The 14,873-nt window shown below is 42.7% G+C and overlaps 1 long non-coding RNA gene across 1 annotated transcript in view; it reads right to left on the reverse strand.

The window, feature by feature from the left end:
• Window positions 1-14,873, reverse strand: part of LOC122453871 — a 34,367-nt gene that overhangs the window by 5,636 nt on the left and 13,858 nt on the right. Inside the window, exon 2 of the long non-coding RNA XR_006273205.1 lies at window positions 13,696-13,768. This is a non-coding gene — a long non-coding RNA (uncharacterized LOC122453871). The remainder of the gene's footprint in view (window positions 1-13,695; window positions 13,769-14,873) is intronic.

Below are 14,873 nucleotides of genomic sequence, written 5' to 3' on the forward strand. Positions count from 1 at the left end.
GCATCCTTGTGTGTGGGCCTTTAGCCCCTTGCCATCACCTGTCCCAGCACTTACTGCCTTGCACTGTCTGAATAGTTCTCCATCATAGCCCATTGTCTGCAACAGATACTTGCTGAATGAAAAAATGAATTCTGGTATGTAACCTAGTCTTTTCCTTCAATACATCATAAAACAGTTTTCTACTACATAATTTTAAAGGAGGGCATCTTGTATAGTATTGCATGAGTGTACAGCAATTTATTTAACTATTTGTCAAGCATTTAGGTGGTTATAAGGTTCCTCCGACTATACATATTATTACAGTGAGCACCTTTGCACACAGTTCTCAACACGCAATTTTAATTATTTTCTTGGGCTAAAATTCCTAAAATTTGAATTGTGAGGCCAAAATGTATGCACGTTTTAACAAGTTTTGATTTATATTGCCAGGTTGCCCTGCAGGAAGTCTGGGCTAATTTGCACTATTACAAGCAGTATAAAAGAGTGCTCATTTTCCCTCATTCTTAGCAACACTGGGTTTCATTAAAAAAAAAAAAATTATCCAATTTGAAAGGTAGAAAATAATAATTCCTTGTTGATTCATAAGGGATATTAGCATTAATAATTGCATAAAATATTTTCATGTATTAATCATCAAATGAGGGTTTACAGACATATGCAAGATAGTAAGAATAGCTATTGTTTAGAGGGTGTCTACTTGTAGGCAATGTTATATAGAGAAGATTGTGAGAACTTATTGCATGCAGAAACTGCTAAAAGTTCTATTTACAATATTTGTCACCAAATCCTCACAAAAACCTTACAAAATATGTAGTATTACATCTATTTTACAGAAAATTTAACTGAAATAATGATAAATTATAAATGATTATAAATTTGAAAATAATTATTGTTCAATTATTATGTGCTAGTTATTAATGCTTAGGGCTTTCAAAGTCCTAGTTAATTCTCACAACAACCCCATTGTATGGATGTGAATTTTTGATGAAGGTGCTAATGTTCTTCAGTGGAGAAAAGACAGACTTTTCAATAAAGCTGCTGGACCACCTGGAATTTCATATGAAAGAATATTCCTTGACCCTTATCTGATACTATACACCAGCTATAACCCATAGTCAATCATAGACCTAAATGTAATAGCTAAAACTACAAAAATTGTAGAAGAAAATATAAGGATAAACTTGGTCTTGGATTATGTAAGAATTTCTTAGGTAAAACCCCAAAATACATAAACTATAAAAGAAAAAGATAAGTAAAATGGACTTGACCAAAATAAAAAATCTACACTCTTCAAAAGACATTGTTAAGAAAATGAAAAGACAAATAACAGTCTGGGAAAACAGCATTCCCAAAATCTGATAAAAGACTTGTATATCTTGAATATATAGAGAATTCTTACAACTTAATGAGACTACAACTCAACCTTTAAAAGAGTAAAAGATTTGAACAGTCCTTAATCAAAGAATATATTCAAGCGGCCAATAGGTACAAAGCAAAATAAATAAAACCAAATGAGACACAATTACACATTTTTACAATTGACTACAATTAAAATACTGGCAATACTCAGAAATATTATATGATATCACTTATATGTGGAATCTAAAAGAAAATGATACAAATGAACTTATTTATGAAACAGACTCATAGAACTTAAGGTTACCAGGAAGGGTGGAGGGGAAGAGTTAGCGAGTTTGGGATAGACATGTGCGCCCTGCTATATTTAGAATGGATAACCAACACGGACCTACTGTATATTGCAGGGAACTCTGCTCAATATTCTGCAGCAACCTAGCTGAGACAGGAATTTGAAAAAGAATAGATACCTGTATATGTATAACTGAATCACTTTGTTGTGTACCCGAACACAACATTTATTAACACAACATTGTCAATAAACTATACTCCAGTATAAAGAAAATTTTAAAGAAAGACTACTAATATCAAGTATAGGTGAAGATATGGAGAAACTTAAACTCTCATACAATGCTGGTGGGAAAACAAAATGGTACAACCACTTTGGAAAGCAGTTTGGCATTTCCTTTAAGGAATTACCTATTTTAATGTTTTTTAAAATTTTTTATTGGAGGATAATTGCTTTACAATGTTGGTTTCTGCCATGCAACAATGTCAATCAGCCATCAGTATATATATATGTCTCCTCCCTCTTGAACCCTCCTCCCACTTTCCAGCCCATCACACCCCTCTAGGTTGCCACAGAGCACCAGGCTGAGCTACCTGTGTTATATAGCAACTTCCCACTAGCTCTCTATTTTATAAAGTTGAATATATACTTACTCTGTAACTGAATAATCCTGCTTCTTGGTATTTATCCAAAAGAAATGAAAACACACTTCTATGCAAAGAACTATAGCAAACAATCATAGCAGCTTTATTAATAAGATCTTCCAAATTAAAAAAAAATCCCAAAAGTCCATTAATAAATAGGAAAATAAAATGCAGTATATCACAATGAAATATATATATATCACTCTACAATAAAAAGGATTGAGGGAGGTGGGAGGGGGGGTCAGGATGGGGAATACATGTAAATCTATGGCTGATTCATGTCAATGTATGACAAAAACCACTACAATATTGTAATTAGCCTCCAACTAATAAAAATAAATGGAAAAAAAAAAGGATTGAATTGTGACATATGCAGTAACACAGATGAAACTCAAAATAATTATGCTGAGTGAAAGAGAGGAAGTACAAAGGACTATAGAAACTACAACTTAATTTTTATGAAATTCTAGAAAAGGTAAAACTATAAGGACAGAAATCAAGTGAGTGGTTGCCAGGGGCTGGGGATGGGGAAAAGTGATTGCAGAGGTACAGAAGACAGTTGGCTAACAAGACTATCTCCTGTCTTGATGATTGTGGTAGTTATACAACCATACGCATTTGTCATTATGCTGTACAATTAAAATTGGTGGATTTGATTATATGTAAATTATACACTGTAAATTTTATTGTAAAGATGATTTTGGAAAGAAAGAAGGAAGGAGGCGAAGGAGGTAGGAAGGAGAGAAGAAAAAAAGAAAAGTACTGTCAGGCCAGATAAAAGCTGGTTAATGTCCTACCAATATGACAATAAATATGGCAATAAAAGCATAATCATTAGGGCTACATTCTTTTGCCAGACATAAGTCTACAGCTAAACATGTGAAAGAAGGAAGGAAGAAAGAAAGAAAGAAAATTCAAGACCTATCATAATTCAGAAACTGGACTATTAAACTCCTAGGTTTATACCCGCTTAAAGGTGCACACAGGTGTACTAAAAGGCAAGTTCAGTGATGTTCACAGCAGTTTTATTTGCAATAGCTCCAAGCTGAAAACAACCAAAATGTCTACCAGTAGTAAAATGACTTGCAACAAATCAGACAATGGGTTTTTATACAGTAGTTGAAAAAAGCAAACGATGGTGACATGTGATATCCTGATGAATTTCAATGTTGAGCTCAAGAAGTCATACGCAAAAAATACATGTGATAGAATTCCATCCATAGGGATTTCAGAAACAGGGAAGACTAATCCGTGGTGATTGAAGTCAGAGTAGCAGCCTCCTGGGGGAAGACATGGCTGGGGCGGGGGTCTTGCACAGGGGACCCCTGGGGTCAGGAAATGTTGAATAGCCAGATCTGGGTAGTGGCTGCACGGGGTATACTTGAGTAAAAATTTAGTAAGCTGGACACTCCAGGTTTGTAACTTACTGAATTTAAGTTATGCCTCAGTGGAGAGACAATTATTTTAAAGACATACCAGAAGATCAAACCAGTTAATCCTAAAAGAAATCAACCCTGAATATTCATTTCAAGGACTGTTGAAGCTGAAGCTCCAATACTTTGGCTACCTGAGGCAAAGAGCTGACTCATTGGAAAAGACTCTAATGCTGAGAAAGACTGAGGGTAGAAGGAGAAGGGGGTGACAGAGGATGAGATAGTTGGATAACATCATCGACTCAATGGACATGAGTTTGAGGAAACTCCAGAAGATAGAGAAAGACAGGGAAGGCTGGTGTGCTGCAGTCCATGGGGTTGCAAAGAGTTGGACTCGACTTAACTACTGAACAATAACAAAAACAACAAAAATACTCAGTGCCTATTCATTTCAGTTCCTTGATTTTAGACTTGGCAGATGTACAGACCATCTAGGTTGGGTTTTTATCTGTTTTTTATGAAAACAAGGAACTTGGTAGTATGAAGCGTGGGCATTCTGAGCCGCCCTGTGAGTGAAGATTTGTCTGAGAACTCTCTTGATGGTTTGGAAAACTACTATAGAGGCAATCACATGTGTTCGCATAGACTATGTTAATTATAACTTTCCTATCTGTTCATGGGATCAGATTTCTCAACCACTCTCTCTGGGGCACCTGGAGCCTTGAGAAGACCTAATTGCCATCTCCCTGTCTGAGGACCTATTAAAAAGTGCTTTAAGCAAACAGCTTGAGCTGCAGCAGGAGTGGCAGTTGTTCATTTTACAACTCTCAGAGGGTCAGGGCCCCTTTCTGCTTCTATCGACTGAGTTCCCAGTTGGGTGAGCGAGCTTAGTATAGTCAGGAGCCCTCTTTGCTGTTTTTCTATTGAAGAAAATTTTTATTGAAGGTGGGTGAGCTCCCCTTCACCTGGGCAGAGGGGAAACTCAGAGGTCACAGGCTAACCTCAGCCTCACTGTACAGTCCCAGGGGCTGATCACTTAACCTTTTTAAACCTCATCCCAAAGATGTTAGGAGACATATTGTATGTTCAGAGACAGGAAGGTGCAACATTCTGAACATGTCAGTTCTCCCCACACCAGTCTATGGATTCAGTGCAATCTCAGTAAGTTCCCAGAACTAATACTGTTTGTTTGTTTTTTCATAAAACTGGGGTTGCAAACAGTCAGACACGACTGGGCACACACACACACACACACACACACACACAGAAAACCTGACAAGATAATTTTAAAGCATATATGACTGTCCAAAAGGCTAAAAATAGTCAAGACATTCCTGAAAAAGACTAGGTTGGGGGTAATTTGGTATCAGGAATTATCATGAAATTATGTGGCAAATGAAACAAACTAGACACCAGCTCTAGATGTCCTATGTGGACATGACGTGACATGGTGACATTGCAGACAGCAGGGGAGGAAGGGCTGGACTGGGGCCACTGGCAATCCAAACAGAAAGAAATCAAATTGAATTCTCTCCTCCTCCATATATTCTGGACTTTGTGTAAATTCCAGAGGTACTGAGGACTTACAGGTGAAAGGCAAGAGGATTTCTTCAACAAGAGAGGAAATAAAGTACTAACTATAAAAAGGAAAGATTAATAAACCTGGCTACATTAAAATTAAGAACTCTGTTCATCAAAAGATATTGATGAAAAGTGAAAAGACAAGCCATATCTTGGGAGAAGATATTTGGAACATTAATAACAAATAAAAGACTAATATCTGAAGTATATGTTAGTCTCTCAGCTGTGTCTGACTCTTTGGGACCCCATGGACTGTAGCCCACCAGGTTCCTCTGTCCATGGGATTTTCCAGGCAAGAATACTGGAGTGGGAAGCCATTCCCCTTTCCAGGGGATCTTCCCAACCCAGGAATCAAACCTGGGTCTCCCGCATTGCAGGCAGATTCTCTAACATCTAAGGCACCAGAGAAGCCCAGAATATATAAAGAGCTCCTGCTAATGCTTAAAAGAAAGACAACACAGCAGGGACTGAGCAAAAACCACGAACAGGCCTTTCTCCGAAGAGGGAGAAATTACAAGCCCGCTATAATCAGGGAAACGCAGCACAAGAACCCAGCAAAAAAACATTTTAGAAAAAAATCTTAAGTTCTGGGCAAGACATGAATCAAAAGCAGCTTCTATGTTAATACATTCCTTTCTTTTTTTTTTTTAACTTGATGCAGTCTCTTGGGAAAACCATTTGATGGTTTCCAAAATGGAGCGTTTGGATGTTTGTGGCCCAGAAATTCCGCTTCTAAGTACACAAGTTAGAGCAGGGTTGGCAAACCATGGCTCACAGGCCACTTTTTGTTTATTTGTTTTGTTCTTGCTAAATAAAATTTTATTGGAAATCAGCCATCTCGTCTGTGTGGCCTGTGCCTGCTTTTACCCTAAGACAGCTGAGCTGAGTGGCTGTCATAGAGACCATAAGGCCCAAAACCTAAAATATTTACTAACTAGCCTTTTACAAAGTTTGCCAACCCTTACCTAGAGACATTTTTACAGCCTCGTCTTGCTTTCGCCTATCACATTTTTTTTTTTTCTGCACTGGGTCTTTGTTGCTGCCCATGAGCTTTCTCTAGTTGTGGTGCATGAGCTTCTCATTGCAGCGGCTTCTCTTGCTGGGGAGCATGGGCTCTGGGGCACAGGCTCAATAGCTGTGGCACACGCACTTAGCTGCTCCGAGGCATGTGGGATCTTCCCGGACTGGTACCTCTTGCATTCAAGCAGATTCTTCCCACCAGGGAAGCCCCAACATTTTTTATAGACTTTATTTTTCAAAACAGTTTAAAACTTACAGGGAAGTTGAGAAAGTAGTACAGAGAGCTCTCACATGCTCCTGACCTTGTTTCCCCCCATTATCATCTTACATTAGTGTGCAGCTACATGTTCATACATGGACACGAACTGAAAGTTGCTCAGTCATGTCCGACTCTTTCAACCCCGTGGACTATACAGTCCATGGAATTTCTCCAGGCCAGAATACTGGAGTGGGTAGCCTTTCCCTTCTCCAGGGGATCTTCCCAACCCAGGGATCGCACCCAGATCTCCTGCATTGCAGGCGGATTCTTCACCAGCTGAGCCACAAGGGAAGCCCCCAAACGAACTAAGGTGTGTACTTTATTCACAGTTCCTTAGCTTTTATTCATTGTCTTTTTCTCTTCCAGGGTCCCTCTCAAGATGCCTCATTACATTAACTTGTCATGTCTCCTTAGGCTCCTCTTGGCTGTGATAGTTTCTCAGACTTTTCTAGTTTTTTTCTTTTTTCTTTTTTAAGCTTTTTATTTTGTATCGGAGTGTAGCCAATTAACAATGTTGTGACATTTTCAGGTAGACATCAAAGGGACTCGGTCATACATACATATGTATCCATTTTTCCCCAAACTCCCCTCCCATCCAGGCTGCCACATAACATTGAGCAGAGTTCCCTGGGCTATACAGTAGGTCCTTGTTGGTTACTGACTTCAAATATAGCAGTGTGTACTTGTCTATTCCAAATTCCCTGACTACCCCTTCTCCCCATCTTCTCCCCCACTCTGGCAACCATAAATTCATTCTCTAAGTCTGTGAGTCTCTCATACTCTCCTTGCTTTTGATCACTGTGACAGTTCTGAGGAATACTGCTCAAATATTTTGGAGGATGTCCCTGGGAATTTATTTGATGTATTTCTTATGACTCGATAAGGATTATGGGCTTTGGGGAGGAAGATCAGAGAGGTAAAGTATCGTTTTACCAGAAGTACCAGCTAACAAGAATTATTTCTGCTGATAATGACCTTGATCACCTGCCTAAGGAAGTGTTTGTCAGATTTTGCCTGTCAGGGATTCTTCCCCTCACCTTCTGCCTTTGCATACTGGACTCTCTGGAAGGTAGTCACTATGGGCTTCCCAGATGGCTCAGAATCTGCCTGCCAAGGCAGGAGATGCAGGAGACGCAGGTTTGATTCCTGGGTTGGGAAGATCCCATGGAGAAGGAAATGGCAACCCATTCCAGTGTTCTTGCCTGGAAAATACCATGGACAGAGGAGCCTGGAAGGCTGCAGTCCGCGAGGTCGCAAACAGCTGGACATGACTGAGCACCTAAACAACAGCCCTGTGCCCAGGCTACACTTCTGGGGGGGGATGCACTGTCTTAGTCCTTGGGGTGAAAGGTGTTATTTGGAAATTTTCTTCAAGGGAAATCTGCCCCTTCTCTCCCATTCATTTATATATTCAATCATTGATATCAGTATGGACCCATGAATACATATTCATTTTAAACTTTGAGTCAAATGTTACAATACTACTTTATTTTGTAGTTTGGTGTTCCAGTTTTATCATTGGGAATTCTTTCAGTTGACTCCTGTATGCCTCTATCAGTGGAGGTTTTTAAAGTTGTGAGCACTTTCTTACATTCTAGCAGCACAAAATGCTCCAGGTTTACCATGTGCATTTCCTTTTCTGGTTCTAGAATTAGCCATTTCTCCAAGGACTCTTGGTTTCTTATTGGAGGATGGTATTAGAAACCAAGATCTGGGTGCTAAGATGCTTATTGCTATTGGGGTGTCATTGCTTCTAGGCCCTCTTAGCCTATAGGACAGGAAATATGTATGTGTATATTAACCTGTATATAATATATATATATATATATATGTATATACAAATACTTCTATATGTAATCATCTGTATAAGCTACACATGGGTTTATATTAATGTCTCGCACTGTAATCCATTACCACATGGGTCATTCCAGCTTCCTCTCCTTGACTATTTGTAAATTCCCACTCTAACTATAAGAAATTGGTTTCCCATCATCTGTCAACCATTTACTTGATTGTCCAATTCCTGTGTACATGCTTAATAATATCAGAATAATTATTGCATGCCCCCATGGGAAACAATTTTATTAACCAGAGCACAGTGCTTATGTGCACTTTTCCATGCCTCCATTCTCTCTTATTTCCAAAGTTGCTTAGATCAGCATCTTTCTCCACCCCTTTCAAACGCAAATGTTTCATTCATTTACAATACAGTTAGATTCTCTTGGAACAGTCTGCATTCCTCTATAGGGTCCCCTGGTCTCCTAGATGAATTTTTAAATTCGTGTATATTAAAAGTCTGCTTGTTATTTGTGTGCCCGACTCACGTCCGACTCTTTGTGACCCCATGGACTGTAGCCCACCAGGCTTCTCTGTCCATAGGATTCTCCAAGCAAGAATACTGGACTGGGTTGCCATGCCCTTCTCCAGAGGATCTTCCCAACCTAGGGATTGAACTCACGTCTCGCTCATTGTGGGCAGATTCTTTACCTTTTTGTATTCATACCTAATTTGTGTGATGCTTGTCAGCATTAAATGAGATAGCATATGTTAAGTACTTAGTCTTCACCGATGACAACAATTGTGTTTGTATTATCGCCCCCTCAGAAATCATGGTCAGTTATCTCTGCTCTGTGTTAAGTCAGCTCCCTGAACTTCACATTAAGCTCTTTCTTACAGGTGACCACCTGTGAGGGGTCGAGTCCACTCTGCCAAAGAGGATTTGGGGAGCCAGAGGTGAGGTTAGAGGTCATCAGCTATATGACCTTTTTGCACATGAGGAAAAAGGGGCACAGAGAAGTAGAAAGACTTCCCTAAGACCACTCAACTTTTTGCAAGGTTTCCAGGTTGGAATATCTGTCTTCTAGAGAGAGGTTTCAGAGAAGGCAATGGCAGCCCACTCCAGTACTCTTGCCTGGAAAATCCCGTGGATGGAGGAGCCTTGTAGGCTGCAGTCCATGGGGTCGCAAAGAGTCGGACACGACTGAGCGACTTAACTTTCACTTTTCACTTTCATGCATTGGAGAAGGAAATGGCAATCCACTCCAGTGTTCTTGCCTGGAGAATCCCAGGGATGAGGGAGCCTGGTGGGCTGCCGTCTATGGGGCTGCACAGAGTCGGACACGACTGAGGCAACTTAGCAGCAGCAGCAGAGAGAGGTTTCTAGAATTGTTCTCTTGGGTAAAGAAAACCTCGAAGTGGGTTAATGTGGTTGACCCAATACTGCAGATGTAGCAGAGCTGAAAGGAGGCTGAGAGGATAACAGGACACATTCAGGGGGGAAAACATTCTTCTGCAAGTGTAGGATTTCTGATCTATTAGCCCAGCCAGTCTGGTAACTACAGCGAGCAGTGGGTAACACCAGGACTGGGAAATGGGGACTGCTCACAGCCTGTGGTTGGTGTAGTACTATGAAATGACCACACGATGTCACCAGAAGCCATTACTTGGAAACAAGTCAATCTGGGCTGCGGGGCTACTTCTGATCTTTCAGTGCCTAACTAGCAGAAAGGAAATTTCCCTGGAGCTCTGAGTGGCCTCCATGCATGTGGCTAATGAAAGAAGGAAATTAATAAGCAAGTCCTCAAAAATAACTTCAAAAGGGAAGGATTTACTTAGACCAGCACTGTCCAATAGAAATATAATGTGACCCCTGAATACAAGCTGAAAATGTAAATTTAAATGCTCTACCAGCCACATCAAAGGAAAGTAAAAAGAAACAGAGGAAAATAATTTTAACAATTTATTTAACCCAACAAATTAAAAACTTGTCATGTCAATATATAATCAATACAATAATATTAATGAGATACTTTATTTTTGCCATGCTATCTTTGAAATCTGCTGTGTGTGTGTGTTTAGTTTTTATTGAAATATAATTGATTTACAATGCTGCGTTAATTTAGGGTGTACAACAAAGTGATTCAGTTATACATATACATATATATCCAAGATTTTTTCCCATTATAGGTTATTACAAGATATTGAGTAGAGCTCCCTGCACTATACAGTAAGTCTTGCTGGTTATGCTGCACTTTAATTTACACTGACGGCCCACCTCCGTTCAGACCAACCATACTCCAAGTGCTCAGTGGGGCCGGGGGCTGTCGTGCTGGCCAGAACTGAAACCAGGTCACGCGCCTCAGCTCTGAGAAGCAGCTTGCATACACTGGAGAGATACGGGGGCCCAGAAGCATCCCAAGTGCAAGGCTAATTTAGCAAATAGTATCAAGTCAGCTTGTATTCCCCCAAATTCCTCGCCACTTGTCAGATAATTCCTGATATTCTACTATCTGCTCCTTTGGGGCTTCATATCCTTTAAACCCTAAATGCGACACACTCTTCTCTTCTTCTACTCACAGGCCAGAGACCTGGGATCTGAGTTGATGGAAGGATGTGGGCCAGGAGGTCTTCTCTCCAGAGGAGCAGCTTTTCTGGCCCACCAGAGACTTGTCATAGCAAAGGGAATTCAAGGCCCTGTAACCCCCTGCGACTCTGCCATCCTTAGTTAGCTTTCCTAAACCCACACAGGAAATGCTCAAGATGGTCAAATTTGCCAGCCCTCCCATCAAACTAGCTTCCAAACCAGAAGTGCTAGAGGAAAGCCAGCCCGCTTGGCTCTCTGAGCCTAGTTCCTGCATCCCTTCTACCACCCTGGACCAACACAGCCCATCCATGCTGAAATGGGTGGTCTCATCCCCACATGCTCGGCAGTTTCCACTGGACAGAAAAGGGAATGATGTCCTCACACTTCCTCCCCATCCCCACCCCCGCCTTGGAGAAGAGTTTCAGTCTGGTGGTTCCTTAGGCTTTTGGCCCAGTCTACTGTAAGGACTCCTGTGGAGAGGGGAAAGGGGGACTCGATTTCCCAGACTATTGTGGGCCCTGGAAACATACTATTATCTGGAGGAAATGCTGAACATTTTGGCTCCCAGGGCCAAATAGCCGACAGTGTGGAAATATCTGAATTTCTGGAGAGACTGTTTCTCATTGCCTGGCACTGTGCTGACAGCCCACGGAGGAGGAGAAGGGTTTCCCTGCCACATTGGAATGGAAGCCGCATTTCCTGAACAGACTGCTCACATCAGAGTGCTTTCAGAAGAATTAACGCACGTTATTAAACAAAATGCTTGGGTGCCCACAGCAAACACTGCAGCCAGTACAGGAATGCAGATGCTGAAAAGAGATTGGGAGTTCTGAGTAATGAGAAGGAGGATGGCAGTGAGTGAAAGGGATCCAATAAAGCTGGCGTGCTAGCATGATAGCTTGGGGCAGCCCCACAGAGCTGAGGCCCGTGTCCCACAGACAGTGCTGCTCTGCTCAGCCCCCGGACCCCATCCCTGGGTAAAGATTCCCCCTGCAATGCGGGAGACCTGGGTTCAATCCCTGGGTTGGGAAGATCCCCTGGAGAAGGGAAAGGCTACCCACTCCAGTATTCTGGCCTGGAGAATTCCATGGACTATATAGTCCATGGAGTCGCACACCCAGCTTCTCATTATAAGGAAGAAATAAAAAGTAAAGCCTATGTTTATCTAAGAAGGAGTGAAATGGCAAAGTCCAGAATTCCTTCTAACTGTGCATTTGTGTTATATGTGTGTGTGTGTTGTCAGTGTCTGATGTTGTCATTCTCCTCAAATTTGACCACGAAATATCACATAGCCTAAATGCCAAAGCCTAACACTGTCCCCGTTAATAGCATTCCTATTTGGATGCCTTAAAAAGATACTCAGGAAACCACCCGTTTCTGTTTAATCTGTAAAAAGTTTTAGTTTTAAAGGTAAGGTGTTTTTGAGTTACTGAAGCCGAGTTTAAACAATACAAAGCACTTCGTTTTTAAAGCTTAACTAGACAAGAATTTGTTTCCTTTGAATAACAACAACAAAAAAAAGTTAGCTATTTTCTTCTCCAACAAGGAGGGGTATGTCATCACATAGCAATAAAAACTGAAAATCCAACCAAATTAGGACTGACAAAAAATGGCAGCTGGAAAAGCCTGAAATTGTAACCTATTCTCCAAGTCACGGAGAAATAAAATTAGGGCAAGTTCAAGGACGAGAAGTATCAGTAAAGTATCTAGGTTTTGACTCTTCAAAACCCCTGAGAGGCCCAGCGATTTCTGGTGGAAATTCCCGAAACCCTCAATCATGAGTCACTGTAGTCTGCTGCCCCCTGAGCCTCCACTGGTTTTGGCAGACCTCAGCACCCCATATCTCCAGCCCAGCACTGGTGGGGAAGCTCTGATTGGGAGAGGATGGGGCTGAGGGACGGGTGGTGGTGAAATGACCTTATAAGGCAACTTTAAGTCCTGGGGAAGGCCTGGTGTTTCATCAAACTAGAAAAATGTTAAGACCTGAGACCTCCTGCCCCTCCCATTAAGAGTTCAGAGAAAGAGGGAGATATGTTTACCCTAACAGGACATTCTTCTATTTAAACATGAAGGGTAACTAGGTAACCCCCACCACCACCACCAATGGTTCTATCTTAAGCAAGCTCTGGAGGATGGAAGACACCCAGCTCACAAAGGTCAGACCTTGAGGTGAGTGCATCGTGGAGCTGGTCAGAGCCTGGAAGAAGCAGAATCCAACATGGGGGTAGCCATACCTTGGGAATCACCAACTTCCCATTTTACAGGCCATGGACTTCAGGGTCAGAGAGTGAAGTAACTTAAGGACTCCCAGCCAGGATGAAGCCCAGTCTGCTTCCCAGGTGATGGGGGCAGGACCTGGAGTGGGAAGGAGTTCCCACCTCCCACCTGGCCACTCAAAGCTGGGGCTCTGCGGCAGAAAGAATGGGTGTTCCCTGGGACTCTCATAGACAAGCACACTGGGGCTCAGCGCTGGGCTGTCTGGGATGTGCTTCCTGGCACATAATTACCACCATCAAGATTATTATTAGCATTAGGCATTTACATGACACTTAATATTTCCAAAGCATTGTACTGTCGTTTAATTAGTTTTTCCTTGCAACATTCCTGTCAAGTCTGCACTTGATAGCTGGGAGACTGACAGGGGCAGGCAGGAAAGGTGAGGGGTTAAATGCTAAAGGTTGATGGAGAAAAGGGGATGGCAGCACTGTCTCTTGGCTTTCCTTCTCTGATGACCTAGGGAAGATAAATAATCTCCCATACTCCCTGCAAATTCTGCACTCCCAACCCCTTGATCCCCACAGTCAAAGTACCTGTAACTTCCAGGAGGTAGAGGATGTGAGGAGAATCTCTTCTTTGGTGTATTTTGGCTCAAGGTTCAGATAACTTTCAAAAAAAAAGAAAAGAGAGAGACCCATGTCAAGTTCAAGTTCACATTCATTCAGAATTGTTGACACCTTCAGTTTCTTGCCAAATCTCAACTACACTGCAAATTTACAAAGTTGTGATTTCCAGACCTAAGACAGCCTCCAAAGGAAGACTTTTAGCATTTGACAAGTCCTAATTAGGTTTGTCAAAATTGGAAAGTGGTGCCGGCCAGTGGGCACTGTCTCTTGCTGGCCCGTGGGCCTCAGCGTTGGGCTGTGAAAGGGGCGGCTTCTCCGCTCACGCCTCATCTGAGAGCCTGCTGGGGTCTGGAGAAACCACAGGTGCCACCTCAGAGACGAGACCTTGCAGCACAGCCTCCAGTTCTGCTCCTTGGGTTCAAGGACAAAGCTGTGGGAAAGAGAAATAGGAGGGAACCAAGGCTGAAAGACTAAAACTCCTGGCAGTTAGCTGAGGGAGATAGCACTCTGGGGTCCAGCCCCCTCTTCTCAGCCCACCTGCACGTTTCTGAAGCAAGCTGAGAGGCCACCTCCTGTTCCTCGGCCTGGAAAGTTCTTTCACCAGGGCCTGGGTGAGTGGAAGCCAACCGTCAGCACAACCCCTTCCAAGTAGCACCAGCTGAAGGTTCTCACTGGCCTGCAGGTGACGTGGAGCCAAGGTAGAGGGGAGTGGACCCCTATCTCCTATCAATTCTGACCCTAGGCCCCCTCCTTCCCTCTCCATCCTCACCCTCATCCTAGTCAGGGGCACTCCAGGTCAGGAAGAAGGGCTGCTGGAGCCTGGGAGGAGAGCGATCCCGAGAGATGAGGGGTGATGGCTAGGAAAGGCTGGATAACCGGGTTTTGCCACTGTCCTCAACTGGCCCTGGGACATCCGAAGGCGGCGGTGGGACACTTGAGGCTCAGGTCTGGGGGAAGCCTGGGGACTCGTCCTCTCAGCGGGACTCGAGCTCCCTGCGCGCCCCAGCCGGGGTCCCCGCCTGCTGCCGGAAAGCAAGTCTGGAAAAGACTGGGCTTTGGCCGTCACTCGGCAGCCGCAGCCGCAGAGACCAGACACTGACAATGGAGGTGCGGGTTGGGCTGGTGGTGGGGGATTCCCAGCAGCT

The sequence above is a fragment of the Cervus canadensis genome, chromosome 15 (genome assembly GCF_019320065.1).
Source record: "Cervus canadensis isolate Bull #8, Minnesota chromosome 15, ASM1932006v1, whole genome shotgun sequence".
Classification (NCBI taxonomy): domain Eukaryota; kingdom Metazoa; phylum Chordata; class Mammalia; order Artiodactyla; family Cervidae; genus Cervus; species Cervus canadensis.